Raw genomic sequence first — 22372 nt, 5'->3', positions numbered from 1 at the left:
GTGGTGCACTGGATTGGCTCAGGCTCAAAAGAGTAACGTTTTCTCTGGATCTTGACTGGTGACACTACGATTTTGGGTACGACTTCTTCATATTTTGAATGGTGGGGTTTTGTTTTGGGCATCGCATTTCATCACACGCTTCCAACGTGAGCCGCTTTGCTTTGCTTATTTAGGACGCACACCTTCCTGACTATTGTCGGTGAGGTGTACACCTGTGGCAGGCGTGTTTACATGTGGTGAGCCAGTGGTTTTTTCAGCTGCGAGGGTGTGGAAACATATTTTTGAGCACGGTGCATATGGTGATGTACACACCAGTCCATCACATGGAGGAATTCTACGGCAAGGGTGAGGTGTTTTGCTGTGGTACAAGCTTCTGGTTTTTGTTGCACACCATGATGTGAACACCAGTTCCAGTGTGGTGATTAAGGTTGGTACATTCTGCCTTTTGATGGTGACAACTTTTCTAATTTTACTGTGGTTGTGTATGCTTATATTAGTATTATCAATGGGAAACAGCCTCAAAGGGCATAGGGATAGTGTGTTTGTACAGAAAAAAGAAATATTATTTCTTTTGAAAGCCCTCACCCACTAACCTAGTTGATGGCATGCTTCATCATCGGGCTCCACCCGATGGCACCGAATGTGTCCCGGGTGTGCTTCAACGCCTGTTTACAGGGGAGCTGGTTTCGTGGTGAATGAGTGTGCAGTGATAGCGTGTGAGTGTGAATTAAAAACTGTCCTCGTGTCCTTGTAGGGAGCAGTGTGCCCCATTCAAGTTTAAGAGGTTTTGGGACCTAAGTGTCCCAGTGCTGGACCATAGGGGCATTTGTTTCCTATTACATGGAGGTGGTGGGAGCTGAGTGTCTCAGTTCTGTTTCTCAGGGTGTGTGTACCCTGTTACGTGTTGGTAATGGGACGGTGTGTTCTTCTCCACCGCTTTGTGCATCCTTGTGTGTTGTGAGTATTCCCCAAGGGAGGGGGATGGGGCTAATCTTAATGTCTTTATATTTGAGAATGTAATGTAAATGTTTTTCATTCAGAATGCATTCAATATATTTTTATGTTTATATTTCCTTCCTTCACTTCTGTATTATTGTTTCCCTAAGGAAGGGGGATATGGTATAATTGACTTGTGTCTTCCCTGCTGCTCAGCAAGTGTGAGTGTTAGAATGCCGGATTACCTCCTTAGAATGTTTGAGTGCCTGGCTTGCGTGTAGAGTGTCAGTTGACAGCAGGCAGGCTGAGCGGCAGGGAGGCTGCTCCTGGTGGGGTTTTATTCCATCTACCTTACTTCCTCTAATGAACTTAACCTGGAAATAAGCGTGAATAAACGTATCCTGTTTTGTATACCTGGCTCAAGGATCTTCTATTTACACAGCAACATATTGTGAACATGAGACATGGATGCGACATGATATGTGCGCTTGTGTTTCTGACTTATTGTTTGTAGATCGAGCCTAATTGTAGGGGCAGGCTTGTAGGTTGTAATGTGTTAAAATGTGTGGAACGGGTATATATAGTGTGCGGTTTACAGTTACGGCATTCTCTGTATGACAAGGACTTGGTCAATATGCCCTGTACATGTTAATAAAGAGTATATTAATTTTTACTCACATTGGCTTTCCGTATTATTTCAGCGAATGTGGATATTCGTTTGCAACACTAGCCTTTAAAAACATTTGTCTCTAACCTGAATCTAAGATTTAGAATGTGTTTTCAATCAAATATGTATTATAATAAAAAGTATGACAGCAGCAATTCCTGGGGCAAAGTTTGAAATATTCAAAGCTAGATGTTTAGAGTTCCTATTATGTGATACAGACACAGTTATTTACACATACATTATTTAGTTTTTTAAAAGTACTGTTGCTTTCCGGAATTTGTCTCTGACGAGTTTTATTTAGCAAGACACCTTTTCAACTTTCTGTACTCATCAAGTATTTTATATAATGCATTACCACGCCAGTTCCATCCCTTCTTCGGAGGCCAATTACAACAGCCAAAAAGGCCGGATTAGACCAACCCAGGGGCGTTCCCTCCAATCTCCCTCCCTTACTGGCCCATGGCACACAGGGCCATGTGGGGGATAAACAGTATACCTCCCATTGTTAGGACATATGCTGACTCTGTGAGACCTAGTGTACACAAAGGGCGCTCTATGGGACAGGCTCCACCCACGGCGGGCAACCATTCCCTAGCCCCTCCCAATCCAGCTATGAATAGGCTACTTACATACACAGGCCTACAAGGCGATTTACCACATCGCCCCATCATCAGGCCAACAATTTACACGACACAGGTCCCAAGATTGACTATAGCAGGGGGGCTATGAAAGTAGTGAGTCTATCCATAATAAAACAATACTTTGGTTGAGGCACACTAGGGGATGTAGATCCATCATACGAGAGGATATGGTCAAAGTGAGGCGGGTCACAATAGCCGATTCCAAGACCGACTGTATAGAGATTCAGGTCTTTGACCCCATGATAGCAGAGAACTTACTGGCCCTTGAGTTCAGAACATCTCCCTCTGAGTATTCATCTATCCAGATCTGCCGGTTCCCGCTTTGGTCAGTAGCCCGGGAGACGGGGGCTCCGGGCTGTGCCAAGTCGACTGACTAGAGGAGGAGCGGCTAGATGATTTCACCCCGGTTCCCGAGATCTACCCAACATGTGAAGTTGTGGATCCTGGTCCGTCAGAGCTAGGAGGCGCAGCATGTAAGATCACTAGGGAAACTATAATTGATAACCCTCGCATACAGGGGAGAGGCGCGGCGAGAGAAGCCGATTCCAGCATTAAAACTGCGGGGGTAATCCAGTTAATATCCTGGAACATAGCGTGGCTACAAAAAAACTAGCTCTTCCTGAATGGAATGACTTTATTGGCAAATATGACATCTGCTTGTTCCAGGAGACATAGAGCCTGGTCCCCCTCCATATGCTGGGGTTTACTACATATCATATCCCCGCGACCAGCTCGGGCAGAGGACGCCCCTCGGGGGGGGGCTCCTTATCTGGGTAAACATCGGGTTGAACTGGTTGGTATCCAAACATAATACCCCATCCCAGGATATCTTGCATTTAACCATAGGTGGGGTTAAAAACGCTGCCCACTTAGAGATTTTTAATATCTATGCTAGAGGGTCTCCAGGTGCTCAAGTGACATCCACTCTAACAATTTTAGACACAGAGCTGTCGGCTATTACCATCGATGCAGGGATGATTGTCGCAGGTGACTTTAACTGTACCTTCGAACCCCTGAGCGTTGAAGATATCCTGGGTACTGGAGACGAGGACTCTAAATGGGCCATTCCGCCACTTAACTTAGCCCCAATAAAGAGATGGTCCCAAAGAGCCATACAAATTAACGCTTTGACCCTGGAGCGCAATCTAGGAGCAGCCAATGGCAGGACCCGTTCTGACCCCATGGGAGGACATACTTTCAACAGGATCAGTTCCCCTCCCGTATTGACTATATATTTTTAGAAGTAGGTTTATGGGCTGATCTCATCGATATGGAGGTTATTCCAAGCCTCGATAGCGACCACAACCCTCTGTCTATGCAACTTACAGGAGCGACAGCCACTACATCTATCGAGATGGGTAGAACCCCGCTGCTGTGGACAAGGGAGGTATTGACTTCAAATTGCAACCACCGCCTTAGGTGGCACATGGTTGCAAAGCGGGGTCAGACACTGGAAAACATTAGGGATCTTTTGGAGCAGAGGATTTTAGAGCTCGATCCCTTTTCCAGCACCACCCCAATGGCCATACAGGATTCTAAGATCACCAGGATATATCAGGAAACCACGGGAAAGATAGGGGAGTTCTTTCATACAAAAGACAATGGGGGCTGCAAAGCCCACTCCCCACAAGCAACGAATCTGTGGTACTCTGCCCTATGTAGGGAAAGGAGACAGGACTTATCACTAGCCCTTAGAGCAAAAGATCAGACCAAAATAACCTCAGCGAGGAAGATCCAGTATAGGACCATAGATCAAGCGAAGCGCCTGTGGGAAGAAACGCACTGGCAGGAGCTAAAATCTGCTGCCCAGGTGAAAAATTCATCCACATTCTGGGAGCTCATCAACATTAGCACGAGGAAGGGAGCCGAGCCGATAGCCAACCACATAACAGGTCGCCAATGGTTTGATCATTTCTATGGCTTGTATTCTGGCGGGGTAGAGAACACACCCCTAGAGCAGGGGACTCGGTTAGCTACCTCTGCGACCCCTAACCCGGGGGAAACTTTTGGGCTCAAGGAGGTACTATCGGCTATTGCAAGCATCGCGCCAGGCAAGGCGGCGGGTCCTGATGGCCTTCCAGGCGATTTACTACTTTACGATAAAAATCTTTGGGCCATCTTTATCCTCATTGCGAGTGGACACCCAGTTCCAGACTCCTGGAAGGGCACTGAGGTAGTGACCATCTACAAAAAGGGGGATAGGGAGGATCCTGCCAACTACAGACCGATTAGTTTAATCAATGTAGTGCAGAAAGTAGTTGTCAGGGTCCTCCTCAGGAGACTGAGGTCATGGATAGATGAGGATGATGTCTTGTCACACTTCCAGGCAGGGTTTAGACAGGGGGTTGGCACGATGGACCAGGTCTTTAGATTTTTTGCGATCTACTGGAAATCTGTAATAATCGAGAAAGGCAGCCTTTATCTGGCATTTATTGATTTTAAGAACAGCCTTCGACCTGGTCCCTCGTGCTAAGCTCTGGCAGGTACTGTCTGACCTAGGCACTCCCCCTCTGATTTTGGATCTCATCGAACGCCTCCATGAGGGGAATTAAGCCAGAGTTAGGTGGGGCTGCCAGGGCCAACTGACCGAGAGGGTAGCGTTTGAGAGAGGGGTACGCCAGGGTTGTGTCATGGCCCCGACTCTGTTCTCCCTCTTTGTTAATGGGGTGGTAGACCATCTGAGGGAGGACCCAGCCAACGCTCCAACCCTGACAGGGGAAAAATCGCCCACGCTGCTTTTTGCAGATGATACCCTCTTGATCTCTAAAAGCCCGATGGGTTTACAAAAACTATTAGGTCGTTTTAGCCAGTTCTGTAACTCCAGAGGCTTGTGTATAAATACAACCAAAACCAAGCTAATGGCACTGGCACCATCAAAACGATTTAGAAACACCATCAAGTTGAATGACTCTTCATTATAATTAGTCGAAGCTTTTGACTATCTGGGTGTATGGGTCAACAACTTGATGAAGTGGAACTCCCATCTGTCAAAAATGCTCCTTAATCACAAATGCGTGTCGGGGGCCATCGCAAGAGATCAGCGTCTTTCCCACAGCCGACCTGTGGTTCCTGCCATTAAGGTCTATGAGGGAAAAGCCTTGCCCTCGTCTTTATATGGGGCGGAACTGTGGGGATTCGAGAACACCATGGACTTAGTGAGATCGGAGAATAAGTTCTTTAGAGATCTGGTCTCGTTTCCTCCATCGACCCCACTAGTCCCGCTCCGTTATGACTACGGGAAACATCCAATAAATGAATTAGCAAGGTTACGCCCCCTACTATTTTGGGTACGCCTCAGAAGGACCCCGGACCTGTGCAACTATGCCTCTGCCTTGACTGAACTAGTCCGACTAGACACAGGCCACAAGATAACTTGGGTATTTAAATTGAAACAGCTGGTGGGGGACATCGGATTGGCAGAGGCTTGGGAGAGCCAGACTCCACCGCCAAAACAAGCAGTCAAGAAGGCCTATTGGGAGTGGGTTTCCATAGAAGCCACACGAAATCAGAAACATGGTACCTTGACGGAGAAGTTCCTAGACCACAAGCTCGCCCCAAAACTGGAACTCTTTCTTGACTTTATCGAATGCCAGAGAGATAGGGTACTCTATTTGAAGCTGAGGTTTGGTACCCTCCCATTGAATGATTTCTTAGTAGGATGGAAACACACGAAGGAGAATGACAGCAGGTGCCCGGGTTGTGCTTACCCTACGGCTGAAACCTGTGTGTTTCAACCTGGGATCCAAGAACTATAGGGAGGTACTGTGCATTTTAACAACAGAGGCTTCCGTCCCTAGTGTAATCTGTGGGACAGCCAAATACTTGGGATGTGCCTGGCTGACAAGAACTAAGCTTTTCGGGGCGAACAAAGCACAGATCTAGGAACCTTAGTAATGTCACCCTCCATTGTTATGGCCTCTATTTTTATATGGATTGTTTTTAATCTTGTACAGTCTCTTTTAAGGAATGTTTTATATTTTGTATAACTTGTAATAAGTACGTCCCATCCTTTTTGTACTGTTTGTATGACAAAGCGATATCACTTCTTCTTTTAACATTGGATGGTTTAATATGATGAACTGATTGTGTACAGTTTTATGATATTTGTATATGGAATAAAGTCATACAACAACAACAGCATTACCATATACCAGTCGAATGCTTACATCTGAGTTGTTAGAGGGTTTTTTTTTCTCGCGGCACGCAGCCAGGCGCCCCGGGACGGGTCCCGGGGCGGACCGGTCGCCTGGCCCCTTTCTCGGGGGCCAGACGCGCCGGCGGCGTACCTCTGTGGCAGGACCCGGCGAGGGACCCTGCCACGAGCGATCGGGGGGGGTCTGAACTTGTGGGGGGACGAAGGGGAAGCGGAGCTAACCCTGCGACGGCCCCAGCCGCGTCCCGGGGAAGCCCCGGGGCGATTGACGATCGAGCGACCCTCAGACAGGCGTAGCCCCGGGAGGAACCCGGGGCTGCAAGGTGCGTTCGAAGTGTCGATGATCAATGAGTCCTGCAATTCACACTAATTCTCGCAGCTAGCTGCGTTCTTCATCGACGCGCGAGCCGAGTGATCCACCGCCAAGAGTCACAGGCAACTTTTCCAAAATGTTCGCCCACCTGCCGGAGCAGGAGAGGCGGGAGGAAGGCGACGCCGTCCGTCCTGCCGCCCGCGCGGCGAGACGGCCCGGGCGCCCCGTTCAAGGCTTCCCCTCTGGGAGTCAGACTGCACCGTTGGGTGAAAAAAACCATTGCCGGGCGCTCGGCCCGGGAGTCCCACCACACCCACCCGGCGGGCGGTAGAGGAAGGGGGCTCCCGGTGCGACGGGAGCAGGCTGCCCCCAGCCGCCGGTCCCTCCCGGGGGTAACCGGGAGGGACCGCGCAAGTCTTTTCCAACCCCTCGGCCCGGCCTCACGGTGCCCGGGTCGAACCGGGTACCTGGCAACGAGGGAAGGTCGCTCCACCTGCACGTCGGCCGTCCGCCACCGGGCAGCCCCCCGAGCCGTGCCCGCGGGCTGGCAATCGGCCCACACCACCCTTTGCCCGTGTCGGAGGCGCCGGATGGGGAAGAGCCAGGCTGCTCTCCCCATCCCGCACGCCTCCCACCGAGAGGAGCCGGGGTCCCCTCGCAGGCCCTCGGCCCCTTCTCTTCCGGGCCACCCTGCCGCGCGGGAAGGGCACCTCCTCGGTCGCCCGGACCCCGGTCGGGACCGGGGACTCGGGCGCGGGAGGGCCCAGCCGGCGCCAGGGCCTTTCGCGGGGAGGGTTACGGTACCAGCCCGGGGATGCACTGCCATTTCGGTGTCCGTGTCGGGTGAACTTGGGTTCCACCTCGCAGAGGGACAGGGGACGGGGGACGCCCCCCGCGCTCCGGTCCCTCGTGCGCGCGTCGGTCGGGCCCTCCTTCCCCCGGGGGGGAAGAGGCCCGCCGAAGTCCCGGTCCTAAAACCCCAGCGCCCCGATGGAGGGTTTTTAATTTAGAAACTCTCACACACATTTGCACAGAGTTTGATATTGAAATTAGTGGTGGTGCACACCTCACAACTGGTTCAGGAAGCTTAGCTGGGTATCAATTATAATGTTAGATTTGAAGCAAATACTCAAAAATGCGCATTAATATTGGCCAGTAGGGCAAAATGTTGGTGACTGAGCATTGCAGGAGTAACTAGACCATAAACACCGATTCATCGCTATCCTGTTTTTCTGACACTGGATTTTAGCAGTCACACAAAAAACTAATCTCAGGCATGGTTTGATGCAGAGGATACCCCAGCCACTGTTGAAGGCAATATTGTAGAGTTCTTCAGGAGTCTAAGACTATTCTAATTAGAATTTTGCAATGATGAAAACATAGATTCAGAACCTTCCGAGGATGCTTAGAAGATTAGATCATTGAAACATAGGAGGATTTGAAGCCACATCATAAATCATTGAGCGGTCTGCCTTCACCTAAAGATGGGGGAACTACCAGGTTTCTGATGGCACAGCATCTTCTGGCTCCACTGTCAGAAACCTTTCACTGGTGGTCCAACCTCTCCAAGGGGGTTGCTTTGGGTAAAGCGTCCATTTAGAATGGGGGATCTGATGCACTTTTTCTTGCTATACAGGGCATGAAGTGTTGGGCAAGAAAAATAATTAATAGTGCTCCTGATACGTCCTGAAAGCACTTTTATTAAAACAATCCCTGCCAAGCAAGTCAAGATCTCCAGATTAGGCAAGAGGCTCTCTGCTGTACTGGCTGAGTTGAGGGCCTCTGCCACGCTGATTGCCAATGTTTAATGTATCTGTAAGTCTCAATAAATGGAGGTTAGAGCACTTCATCCTGGCCTCCAACACCTCCACTCACCAAAAGTATAGCAACAGATGACACTTTAAAGACTGTTTATTATCCGAATGTCCCTTTAAACCTGGCAATTAATATACATCGCAGAATGAACCACAGATAAAGCAGCTCCGATTAGATTAAGCATCCCACTGACAGTCAGATGCAGGATGCAGTCCTCTGGAGTTTTGTGGCACGCCATCTCTGAGCCCTATCAGGCTTTCAAGCTTTCTGTCTTTCAAGAAATCCTTCAAGATGACCCTCTTCGAGTGACTGCCAAATATTCAGTCAGCCTTGGTCTACCTTCCTCATCTCTACCCCTACTTACATGTACTTGTTCCTACTCTATTTTAGTATAAACGTGTGTGGTCCAAGCAAGATGTGCCCAGTTTCTGTTGGTTTATGCCCTTCGATCTGCCTCACTGTCTGCCTTTGAAATCAGAGCTATGAAGTGGAGCCAAGGCTGTATGTGTACAAGTTTTAAAATGTATAAACTAATAAATAAACAATACCAATTCAAATTGATAACAGTGTTTTGTTCTCATTTTGACTCATGAGCAATTGGCTGTGTGTCATAGTGTTAACTAGATACCATTGTATGCAAAGTTTATTGTACATAAAAAACCTATATGAAGATCTGTATGAGGGAAGGCTGTGGTGATTTCCAGGAAAAGGGCAATACCTCCCACATCTTTTACAGCAAATGAAACATTGGGGCGTCCTGTTACAATAACAGCAGTAATAGTTTCACAGATCGTGGTTGAACCTTTGTAAATATTAAGCTGTGGTAAAAATAGAATGTAACCTACAAGCAAAGGCTAGACACCATCTGAAAAAATATAATTTGCAATTTCCTCTGTTTGGAATTTCATAGCAACAAATGCAGTCTCTAACCAAAATATATTTTGTACCGGTTGATGATCAAAAAGATGATGGTTTGAAATCATGCCTAGCATTACATTTTCTAACAAGCATTGCCAAACCAAATTATTCTGGTTCATATTATCAGGCGATCTTCACTAACATCACTAACCATACGGAAAATTGTACGCAGCATAATAGCACCCTTCTATTACAGACATACCAGGTACAACAGTATGTGCCTGTGTGTGTGTGTGTATGCGTCTGTGTGTGTGTGTGCATGTGTGTGGGTGTGCATGGGTGTGTGCTGAAGAGCCAATAGAAAATGCAATATCAACTCATTCACACAACAGGCACAGAGTAAACGGATATAAGCAGGAGAAGACAAAAACAAAAATGTAGACTTAGGCAGAGACAGCTGTGTGGGGCAGCTATTGTGACACAACGAGAAGGTAAAAGGTAGGATCATATCACTTCGAGGTGTGAAGAGAATAGGAACAGATGAAGAGGGTAGGAATAGCCATAAGAATTTGCACTAAGGAAAAAGTGGAGCCTGCTGGTGCCAAATAGAGAAGGAGATTGTAGAGGCAATGGTAACGGAGATAATGGCATGAGCCAATATGACAAAGGAAAAATATGTAATGGCGCAGAGACAATCGTGCAAGGTAGGGTAGGGAGGTAGTAAGGAATAGCTCTGGCCCAAGCACCTCCTCGCAGTTTGAAGGAAGTACCCCATTTGCCTGGTATCCTGGTGATGATCAAAGAACAGGCATATAGAGGGGAAAGCAAATGGGCCCAAGAGGAGGCAGCACCAGGAAGATAAGACGTACCAGACAGAGGACAGGCGAAAGAAAATAGTATGAGCGCATGTCACGAGGCAGAGTAAAGGAAATGAGCAAGTCAGAATTTAAAGTGCACAGGACCAAGTAACATTCGCTCATCATAAGTGCTTCAATCCGATGCAACATGCATAACATAAACAGGCATCCCAGAAGGCCTTCCACAGAACCTTCCTTTGAAGCCCTCTTGACAGTCAATCACTTCACTAAATTTGGTATTTGGAGTATCTCATCTGGCTGCATTTCCTAGAGTACTTGAATGGGAGTAGCACATGTACTGACTGTTCTGGGCGAGCAAAACATTTGTATAGTGACAGTTAACTCCCTATAAAAAGGAAGTTCTGGATGCTTCACTGTGTAGTCGGAGCAATGGTAGAACTTCTTTGACAAAATCTGGACATGTTTTGCATTATATATTCCCTTCGAATAGTTTTCACCTGGTAGATCTAATGTGCAAAAAGGTGTCAAAAACGCAAAAACCAAAGTGTAATGAGGACAATTGTTTTTCTCTCTTTACTTGGTGTCTGAAGAGGTAGAGAAAATATTAATTTTTACGTGTACATTACTAGTATTGTAAAATCAAAATGCTCACTTTCATGGAATATTCTCCGTTTTTTAGCACTCAATCTAAGATGAGGCATGTATAAGACAGATCAAGGCTCCCTGAACTAGATGGAGTCCCTGCTTTCTGGAGATGAAAATAAATTCAAAATGCACTCACATATTTTGTGTTAGGTCACCAAGAATATAAAGAAGTCATTTTTGACTTATCTCTTCCATTGCACAAAACTGTAAAGTTGCTCTATCATGCAGGATCGATTATCCTGGGCACAAGTAATAGCGTTTTATCTACGTCTATAATGGCTCAAATGATGATCTAAAATGCAAATAGATTCTTTCAGAAACTGCAGAGAAAACTATAGGTATGTGCCAGTCATTCAGCTCTGCCTCCTGCCCTGACAGCTGCTGAGAAGAGCTTGGAATCATTAGGTTCCCTGCTGTAAGGTAAACTGTACAAATACAGCACAGTCTGTAGTGCATCAACTATTTATTTGATGTTTTATCAGTGAGAGGTTTCTGTTTATTCTTTTATTAGTGTCCATTCTTATCTGCCCAATTAGCTATTTTGAAAAAGTCATTTTACTGCAGTTAAAGCCTATTTTCGAAAGAATATTAAAATCGGCCTAACAATATTTATTTAACGCTTTTAACACAATATCCGGAAAAGTGTCTTAAGAATGAAAAGTAAGGAAACTAGATTGCATCACAGTTAGCTGTACAGTTTCTAGGTGTTCACCCTCAGTGTAGTCTCAGCAGTTTCAACTTCAAAGCTTTCTGTATATGCTCTTAGAACACAATTGCCGATGAAATTCAATGAATGCATCACTATTTTCTCTACATCTTATTTCCTTGTAGGCAAAAAAGCGGTGGTCGGAGGAGGGGAGCATTGCTTGCAGAAGATACAATCTGAACTTCTAGTGAGCATTGTTAGAACTGGGGGTCTCTAGTTGGCAGAGGTAGGTACCACTGTCAGAATAGGGGCCCTTGCTTCTAGTCAGGGTAAGGAGGATACCCACTTTAGATAACCCCTGCTCACCCCCTTGGTAGCTTGGCACGAGCAGTCAGGCTTATCAAAGGCAATATGTAAAGTATTTGTACCAACACTCACAGTAACACAGTGAAAACACCACAAACTGACTCCACAACAGTTTAGAAAAATAAAGGAATTTTAATCTAAACTACACAAGACCAAAATGACAAAAATCCAACATACACAGTCCAAGAATATGGTTTGAAAAGGGTTCTTAAGGTTGCGTTAAAATAATCCACAGTTGCGTCACATTTTAGCCAACAGTACCTTTAGATGCGACAAAAGTTCCCAGCGAAAGCTGCAGCGTTGAAAAGCAAGCGATACGTCACTCCTGAGACCCTGGGGAGGCGATGCGACAACCGCGCTGGACGCAGCGGGCATATTGCGGTTACTCCGGTCTGTATGAGAAGGGATGCGATACCTTGCATGGATTCCGGTGCACAGGTTTCGGTGCAAGCAGCTCACAAAAGGTACGATGCGACGATCTTTCGGGTCGGCGGCGATCTCCGGTGCGGCAACAATGCGCAGCTCAGCGTCCTCTCGCGGCCCCCCGATGCAGTGGCTCTTCGACGATGTTCGCAGCAACGTGATGCGGTCCGCAAGCAAGCGGTGCGACGATCTCACCCAGTGACGACGGGCTCTGCGACGATACTCGCAGCAATGGTAACCTTCCCACACCGGACTGGTGCGTCCCGCAAGCGAAGGATGCGATGACTCTGGCAGCGGCAACAGACGCTGCGACGATCTCGGCCTTCGCGGCGGCAGGAATTTCCTCGCACTGACGGGGATGCGCTCCCCAAGCGAGCGATGCGTGAAAACTTGCAGAAAGTTCTCAAAATCTTGGTTTCCAGCTTCCCAACACAGGTACAATTTCCATAGGCACCACAACTGCCCCAAACACTCAAGGAAGGACAGACCTCTCTCAGTAGAGTTCAGGGAAGCTGGGGGTGAAGTCCTTTTGTTCCTGGGACTTCTTAACAGGGAGCCAGCTCTTCTTCAGGCCCTTGGAGATTCCTTCAAGCAAGGTGACACAGCACAAAAGCAAAGTCCTTCCCCTCTCCTTGGCAGCAAAGCAACTGCAAGTCAGTCCAGCGAAGCAACAGCAGGACAGTCTTCCTTCTTCAGTCTTCCAGCTTTCTCCTTGGCAGAGGTTCCTTCTTGATTCCAGGATGATCTAAAGTTCAGTGGTCTGGGATCCTGTACTTATACCCCAAAAAGTATTTGTTCCCTTTGTGCAGGAGGGCTCTGACCCCAATCCGAACCAGTTCTGGAGCACTCTGTTTATATGACTCCTTCTTTCCTTTCACAGTGCAGAGCAGAAACATTTGACGCCCCACAGGAGGTGGAGCCAGCATTGTGGAGGGAAAGCACAGCCCTGGAGAACTTTGTTGACATGATTCCTTCTCTCCTTTCACAGTGCAGGGCAGAGACATCAGACGCACCACAGGGGGTGGAGCCATCGCTGTGGGGGGCAGGCACAGTCCTATTCAGGTCCCAGGTGAAATGAAATGAAATTGGGTTTTGTAAAGCGCATTACTACCCGGAGGCCTCGTAGCGCTGTGCCTCGTAGCGCTAGTGCAACTCCTCCCTCCCATCTAGATGCATATCTCTCTATTCACCACTGGGCGGACTAATTCTGTCTCCTGGAATCCCCCAGCCCTCTCACTCACAACCCAGACAGTCAATTCACAAACAGGCCAAAGCACACAGAAAGGTCAGACAAGAAAACAGCCACTTTCTAATAGTACTGTTTTCAAACACAGGATTTAAAGAACATCCTTCCTAAAACATGTGTTATTAAATTCTGAGTTCAGGGATACCAGACTTTAGACTTTCATTTTCTATCTTGCTCCTATGGGAAGATATGCAGGTAAACATTATACACAGCATTCCCCATTATAGCCTATGGGCAAGATAGCCTTTCAATAGTGAAAAACGAAAATGGCTGTAATTCACTACCAGAGCATGTCACCCACACTAGTACATGCTCTACCTTTCACATATACTGCACCCTGCCCACAGGGGGACCCTAGGGCCTTCAATAGGGGTGTCCAATGTGTACAGAAAGGGAAGGGTTAGGCCTGGCCGGTGTGGACACTGGTCAGGTCAGCATGGCAGTTAGCAACTGCACACAGGTACTGCGGTGGCAGGCCTGAGACACCATTTTAGGGCTATTCCTGTGGGTGGCACAATCAGTGCTGCAGGCCCACTAGTAGCATTTGAGTCACCAGCCCTAGCACACCCAGTGCACTTTATTAGGGACTTCCTGGTAACACAAAATGCCAATCATGGAAACCCAATCACAATAACAATTTATACAGAGAGCATATGCACTTTAGCACTGATCAACAGTGGTAAAGTTCCCAGAGTCCTATTGCCAACAACCACAGGTCAGGAAAAATAAAGGAGGAAGAAGCAAAGAGTTTGGGGATAACCCGGCAAAAAGCATAATTTCCAACAATCATATTGTTAGAACTGGGGGTCTCTAGTTGGCAGAGGTAAGTACCTTAGACCAAATAGGGACCCTTGCTTCTAGTCAGGGTGAAGGAATAACCCTCTGAGATAACCCCTGCTCACCCTCTAGGTAGCTTGGCACGAGCAGTCTAGGCTAAACAGAGGCAATGTGGATAACATTTGCACTTAACACAACAATAATCCCCAATCCACCACAAACTGAGACCACACAGGTAAGTATATTTAATAAAAATATATAACTTTATCTTTATCTAGTTTCAGCAAGGTAAATCAAGCAGTTGCACGATAATTACTTCATTATAAAAATGTTGCACTTCTTCTTAATGGTTGCAGTTAAATTGTTAGGAAGTTCTTATGAAAAATATCTCAAGTCTCTTTAATCAGTAATTAAAAATAATGCCACTGATTTATATTCAATTAGCTCTAAAAACGAGCATATTGCGCAATGCCAGAATTATTCCCAGCCCGCAAAGCAATGGGCCTCAAGCGCTGTGAAAACAATGCCAGCTTCTTAAAGTCGCCAAAAGAATCAGCCCCTAACGTCAGGGGCCCTATGCGCTACAAGCGCGCCTCACTGGAATGCTGGGGGGGGGGTTTCCCTTCCCCTCGTCCGGCACTTCGTCAGGCCTCAGACGCTCCCCGCCTTCCAGCGCTCACTCGCGCTCTGGCCCGGCCGGTCTCAGGAAGCTCTCCGCCCGCTCTCAGTCCTTCAGGGAGCAGCGGGGAGCAGAGACGGCAGGCCGGGGCTGGGAGCACTCGCTGGATTCCCTCGGCGACGTCGGGTCAGTCTTCCCCGGTCCCGGCGGTGATCAGACGGCACTCGAAGAGGTCCCGATGACGGGGACCAATCCTGTCGCGGCAAATGGGGCGAGCCTCCAGCAGCACCCGGGAGTCAGCCAATGGCAGTGCGGCTCCCAGGACAGGCAAGCAATGACGCTCCGCTCCTCCGGCCAATCACTGCCCAACAACACTGATGACGCTGCGCCGCACGGGCCTATCCCGTCGCGGTGTTGGTGAGGGGGCTCGGCTCCTCCAACCAATGGGAGCGCGGCGGCTTCTTTCTTCGGCCCCGCAGCTCCGATCAGGACGGCACTCCGGGAAGAGGTTTTTCTGGCCCAGGGCAGCGGCGGTGATCAGGCGGCAGATGATTTTAGAGGGCGCGGGTCACGGACAGACCGCCCTCTTAGCCTCACAACCGCTCTTGAGTGAATTCCGCGAGGGGAGGCACCACAGACCTCCAACCCTCGCCGGGAATGTGCCGATGAGCACAACGATCCCTTCTTACACTCAGCAGTTGAGCACCACACGCTCCAGGTCCAAAACAACACGATCTTGCAGTAATTCTTGGCAAAGCTTTAGGAACCTTTAACCCTGGGTTCCCAACAGGAGGCCAGCTCTTCTCAGGCCCTTGGAGATTCAAGTTGCAGACACAGCACACAGCAAAGTCCTGGCAGTTTCAAGTAGGCAGGGTCACAGCACACAGCAAAGTCCCTTTCTCCTCCTCAGCTTTCAGTTGCACAGCAGAACAGGTCAGCCCTGAGAGCACACAGCAAGGCAATCTTCCTTTAGTTCTCCAGCAGTCCTTCTTCCAGCAGAGGTTCCTTCTTGAGTGTAGAATCTTGGAATCTAACTTCTGTAGTCAGGGGTCCTTTCCTTATACCCCTCAATGTCTTTGAAGTCCTTTGAAGTCTTTGTGCAGGAGAGCCCTGGGCCCGGTCTAAACCAGTTCTGGGGGTTGCGGAGCACTGAGGTGTTTCTGGTTTTCCTCTTCCTGTCAGCTTCAGGGTCAGAGGTGTCAGTTGGCCGGCAGGAGGGAGAGCCAGCATGGTGGGCAGGCAAGCACAGCCCGGCACTGTCAGGCGCTATCTCCTCCCACCTCCCTGGCAGCAGATGTGGCCTTTGATCCCCGGGCTGACTCCGATCCCCTCCTCCGGGGGTTCTGCAGCCCCCGTCACACCCAGACCAGACAAGCATTCCACACACCCAGGCACACAGAAAGGTTTAGACAAGAGAACAGACACTTTCTAAAAGTGCTATTCTCCAACACAGGATTTATAAACAACCTTCACTAAAAGATGTGCTATTAAATTCTGAGTTGAGGGATATCTTTCACTCATGTCCCATCTTATTCCTATGGGGAGATAGGCTGGTATCCCATGGGACCAGCCTCCTCCATGTTACTCTATGGAGCAAGATAACCTTACAGTAGTGAGCACACAAAATGGCTGCTGCCCACTACCAGAGCATGTGACCTGCACTAGTACATGCTCTACCTTATCCATACACTGCACCCTGCCCAGGGGGGTACCTTGAGCCTTCCATAGGGGTGACTGATGTGCACAGACAGGGAAGGGTTAGGCCCAGCCAGTGGTGACACTGGCCAGGGGGACAGGCAGTCACTAACTGCACACAGGCCCTGCGCTGGCAGGCCTGAGTCACCTTTTTAGGGCTACTCATGTGGGTGGCGCAATCTGCGCTGCAGGCCCACTAGTAGCATCTGTCATCACCAGCCCTGGCACACATAATGCACTTTACTAGGGACTGCATGGTGATGCAAATATGCCAATCAGGTATATTTAATCAATATGGCAATTTACAGAGGGAGCACTTACACTCTGGCACTGATCAGCAGTGGCAGAGTGCCCAAAGCATCTAAACCAGCAAAAACGAAATCCAGCACAGCATCAAAAATACATGAGTCAGAGGCAAAAAGATGGGGGAAGAACCACGCCAAAGGTGTCAGGTCTAACACGTGTACCCTCCAGCTGAAAGTGGGGAGAACTACCCAACCTCTTGGGAGTCCTCATCACTAAGGTGGAAGAATCTGGACAGACCGTCAGCATTGGCGTGTTCTGTACCAGGGCGGTGCTCCACCGTAAAGTCCATCCCCTATAGGGAAATGGACCACCTCAACAATTTTGGATTCTCACCCCTCATCTGCATTAACCACCGGAGGGGCCTGTGGTCGGTCTGAACACGGAAGTGAGTCCCAAACAGGTAGGGCCTCAGCTTCTTCAGAGCCCAGACCACAGCGAAAGCTTCTCTTTCAATGGCACTCCATTTCTGTTCCCTGGGGATTAGCCTCCTGCTAATGAAAGCCACTGGTTGGTCTCCGCCCTCATCATTGATCTGTGAGAGTACTGCTCCCACGCCTTGCTCTGAAGCGTCAGTTTGCACAATGAACTCACTGGAAAAGTCAGGTGCCTTAAGCACCGGTGCTGTGCACATGGCAGTTTTGAGGGTGTCAAAAGCAGTTTGACAGGCCTCAGTCCAATTCACTTTCCTGGGCTGATTTCTAGATGTCAGCTCTGTCAAAGGGGCACAATGGTGCCATACCCTTTGACAAACCGTCTGTAATACCCGGTGAGACCTAGAAAGGCTCTCACCTCAGTCTGGGTCTTGGGGGGCTCCCAAGCCAGAATGGTATCAATCTTTGCCTGTAGGGGCGCCACCTGGCCGCTCCCTACCTGGTGTCCCAAGTACACCACAGATCCCTGCCCTATCTGGCATTTACTGGCCTTGATAGTGAGGCCTGCCTTCTGCAGAACCTTCAACACTTCAGTGAGGTGTTGCAGGTGTTCCTCCCAAGTGGAGCTGAACACAGCAATGTCATCCAGGTAGGCTGCGCTGAATTGCTCCAGCCCCGCCAGTACCTGGTTGACCAATCTCTGAAATGTGGCAGGGGCATTTTTCAACCGAAAGGGCATGACACGGAACTGGAAGTGCCCCTCTGGCGTTGAAAATGCTGACCTCTCCTTTGCCCCCTCGGTTAAGGCAATCTGCCAGTACCCTGAAGTCAAATCAAAGGTGCTCAGGTACTGGGCAGCTCCCAACCGATCCACCAGCTCATCAGCTCTGGGGATGGGGTGCGCGTCAGTTTTGGTGACCGCATTGAGCCCACGGTAGTCCACGCAGAACCGAAGTTCTGGGGTGCCACCGGGGGTAGCAGCTTTCTTAGGCACTAAGACCACTGGGCTAGCCCAGGGGCTGCTGGAGGGCTCAATAACCCCTAGCGCCAACATCTTGGAAACTTCTTCCTTGATGCTGGCTCTGACCTTGTCAGCCACTCTGTAAAACTTCTGTTTCACAGGCAGACTGTCTCCAGTGTCCACATCGTGGACGCACCATTTGGTGACACCTGGGGTCAGGGAGAACAGGGGGGCGAACTGACCCAAGACTTGGCGACAGTCCTCCTGCTGCTCTGTTGTCAGGGTGGGGGAGAGGACCACACCATCCACTGACCCATCTTGCTCCTTGACTGCCAGGAGGTCAGGGAGAGGATCACTATCCTCCTCCCCTCCAGCATCTGTAGCCATGAGCATAGTCACTTCGGACCTCTCAAAGTGGGGTTTGAGGCGGTTCACATGTAGCACTCTCAGGGGCTGCCTGGGAGTCTTCAGGTTAACCAAATAGGTAACCTTGCCCTTGCGCTCCACCACCTCATATGGCCCAGACCACTTGTCACGGAGCGCACAAGGCTCCACTGGCGCCATCACCCACACTTTCTGACCAGGGTGGAACTCAACCAGAGAAGTGTTCTGGTCATACCATCTCTTCATTTCCTCCTGGCTAGCCTCCAGGTTCTCTTGAGCGAGCTTCCTGAAGCGCTTGGTCTGGTTGCGAATGGCCAGCACATAGCTGAACACATCCTGAGGGGTTTTCCCACGGGATTTCTCCCACCCCTCCTTCACCAGAGTAAGAGGCCCTCTGACAGGGTGGCCATACAGCAACTCAAAGGGACTGAACCCTAATGATTTCTGAGGCACCTCCCTGTAGGCAAACAACAGGCATGGTAACAAGACGTCCCATTTCCGCCTCATGGGCTCTTCCAGGCCCATAATCATGCCCTTCAATGTGCGGTTGAATCTCTCAACCAACCCATTTCCTTGAGGGTGGTAAGGAGTGGTGAATTTGTATGTCACCCCACACTCACTCCACAGGGACTTCATATACCTAGAAATGAAGTTTGTCCCCCTGTCCGAGACCACCTCCCTGGGAAATCCCACCCGTGAAAAGATTCCCATCAGGGCACGGCCCATCACTGGGGCTGTGACTGTCCTGAGCGGGATGGCTTCCGGGTACCGAGTGGCATGGTCCACCAAGACCAGGATAAACCTGTTGCCTAGGGCTGTCTTGGGGTCCAGGGGCCCCACGATGTCAATGCCCACCCGCTCAAAAGGGGTGCTCACCACAGGAAAGGGTTGGAGGGGTGCCACGCACTTCCCTCCGCTCTTGCTACTGGCCTGACAAGTCTGGCAAGATTTACAAAAGGCAGAGACGTGCTTCTTCATCTGGGGCCAGTAGAAATGGGTGACAAGCCTGTGATAGGTCTTGTCTTGCCCCAGATGCCCTGCGAGAGGCACGTCATGAGCCAGACCCAGTAGGAAGTTCCTGAAGCGCTCCGGTACTACCAGCACACGGGCTGCACCGGGCTCAGCGAACTTAGGCTCACTATAAAGTAAGTCATCCTCCCAGTAGATCAAATGCTCCTTGGACCCCAGGCCTGCTGCCTGGTCTGCATTCTGCTGCTGCACACCAATGAGAGAAGGGCACTCCTTCTGAGCCTGGCAGAATTCCTCCCTGGAGGGACCACCCTCCTGCTGCCACTGGGACAGCTCAGGCAATTCCCCTAGTTCGGCCACCTGCTCCCCTGTAGGTTCCAGGGCATCCCCCTCAGGGTCTGCTTCCTCCTGGACCGTGGGAACAGTGCGGGCTGGTTTCCCGCGCCCTCTACCCCCTCCTCTCTTGGCAGGTCCCTGGGCCATTGTTCCAGGCTCCAGCTCTGCTAGACCGCCCTCTCTGGCTGTCATTGCACGGGTGGACACACAGATCCACGCAGGCAAACCCAACATCTCCAAGTGGGTCCTGTGCTCCACCTCTTTCCATGGGGAGCTCTCCAGGTCATTACCTAATAGACAATCTACAGGCAAGGCATCACTTACAACAATTTCCAAAATACCGGAGACCCCTCCCCACTCAAATGGAACATTTGCCAACTTGCAGTAGCGCACTGAACTGTCAGATGCCACCACAGGCCGGAGTACCTTGGGAACAATTTGCTCTTCAGTCACCCACCGACACCTGACAGATGTCACGCTGGCCCCTGTGTCTCTCAGAGCCTCTATTTCCTGTCCATTGATGGTCACCTTCTGCCCGTATTTCTTAGTGTTTTGGGGCAGCAAAGTTTCCTGGGCCATCTCTCGGTCTCCTAGAGAGACAAGGGTCATCAATGCTAACCCCTTCTCCCCACTAGAATTCAAATCCCCTCCCAAAGCTACACTGGCTAACGCCGGAGCTGGAGCTGGAGCACCAGTGGGTGCTGATTTCTTCTTTGGACATTTGGGGGCAATGTGCCCCACCTCCCTACACGAATAGCAAGTAAGTGGGGCCCTTCTGTCCTGCGTGCCCTTACGGGGCCAGGACTTCTTAGGCTTGGGGGGTTGAGACACCTTCTCCTGGGAACCATTTGGGGCCCTTTTGAAGACTCCTTTTGATTCCCCGTGTCCCCCCCACTCTTCTGCTGGGGACCCTGTCCAACCTTGGCTGGGGTACTTTCCACCCCCTTGTGGACCCTGGTGCTAGTCCAGCGGTCCGCCTCTTTAGCAAGCTCACTGGGTTCAGTTAACTTGCTATCCAAAAGATGCTGGCGCAGCTCTGGAACACATAAACTACTTAAGTGCTCCCAACTAATCAAGTGACACAACCCCACATAATCAGTAACTTTGCTGCCCTTCATCCAACCTTCCAGTGCACGCGTGTACATATTCACACACTCCACCCAAGTACTTGAATCAAGCTTCTTGAAGTTCCTAAACTTCTGGCGGTACTGTTCTGAAGTGAGCCCATACCTGAGGCACAAAGCCTCCTTCATAGCGGGGTAGGATAAAGCATCCGCTGCTTCTAAGGGTGCCAAAACATCCCTCCCAGAGGCCTCAAAATGCTTCCACAATCCTGCCCCCCAATTCTTCTCAGGCACTTCATTCATCCTTAAGGCAAGTTCATACGCTCTGAACCACGCATAAATATCCTCACCCCTCTGATAAGTCTGTACCAGATCCTTTGGTATGTATACCTTACCTGCCTGTACTGGTTGTGCGCTGCCACCATTAGAACTGGACTCCACCTTTTTGAATTTAATGTCCAGCTCCTTCATGCTCAACTCATGAGCCAATTGGAGTTTCTTCTCCTCCAAAGCGAGAGTATTTCTTCTCTCCTGCGCCTCTCTCTCTTGCGCCTCTTTCTCAGCTTCAAGGCGCAATCTCTTCTCATCTGCTTGCGCTCTGAGCTTAAAAAGCTCAATCTCATGGGCCCTAGCTCTCTGATTCTCCTCCACTTCCTCTGGAGAAATAATCCTACCGGAGTGGTTGCTGCCAGTCCTAGACGCTGGCTTCCCCACTGGCAATTCACTGGACAAAAAAGCATTCTCCTGTGTGCCTCCCTCTCCAATAGTAGCTTCTGGATCACCATGTTTGGCATCCCACCAGGCCCTCAGAGCTTTCCTTAGCTCTTCCTTGTTTGCGCTGCCCCTTACTGGGCATTCAAGCCGTTTGCAGAATTTTCCCAGTTGCTCCTTGTTAGAGAGTGAACAACTCCTGGATTTCAAATTCCACTTCCACTTCTCCATTCACGCTTGGGGCTTTCCGAGACATGAAGCTTCCTAACCTCTTCAACTAAAAGGTTTCACCAAAAAAGAAAAAAAATCTTGCGCAACCTGTGCTACCAAACTAGACTAGTGATGTACAAGAAATCACTGTCGGTCAAGTGCAATTATTAGTTCAAAATCCGCACCGCTGTCCAACAATGTTAGAACTGGGGGTCTCTAGTTGGCAGAGGTAAGTACCTTAGACCAAATAGGGACCCTTGCTTCTAGTCAGGGTGAAGGAATAACCCTCTGAGATAACCCCTGCTCACCCTCTAGGTAGCTTGGCACGAGCAGTCTAGGCTAAACAGAGGCAATGTGGATAACATTTGCACTTAACACAACAATAATCCCCAATCCACCACAAACTGAGACCACATAGGTAAGTATATTTTATAAAAATATA

At 49.5% G+C, this 22372-nt stretch overlaps 1 protein-coding gene and 1 non-coding gene across 6 annotated transcripts in view; both read right to left on the bottom strand.

Moving 5' to 3' along the window:
- Nucleotides 1-22372, bottom strand: part of NELL2 (neural EGFL like 2) — a 1115698-nt gene that overhangs the window by 451530 nt on the left and 641796 nt on the right. The window lies entirely within an intron of this gene.
- Nucleotides 6675-6828, bottom strand: LOC144778901 (5.8S ribosomal RNA). Its single transcript, XR_013600645.1, has one exon. It is a non-coding gene; the product is annotated as a 5.8S ribosomal RNA (ribosomal RNA).

Source organism: Lissotriton helveticus, chromosome 1_1 (assembly GCF_964261635.1).
Source record: "Lissotriton helveticus chromosome 1_1, aLisHel1.1, whole genome shotgun sequence".
Classification (NCBI taxonomy): Eukaryota; Metazoa; Chordata; class Amphibia; order Caudata; family Salamandridae; genus Lissotriton; species Lissotriton helveticus.
Note: the sequence above shows the minus strand (reverse complement) of the source record. Positions and strands in the feature narration are given on the sequence as shown.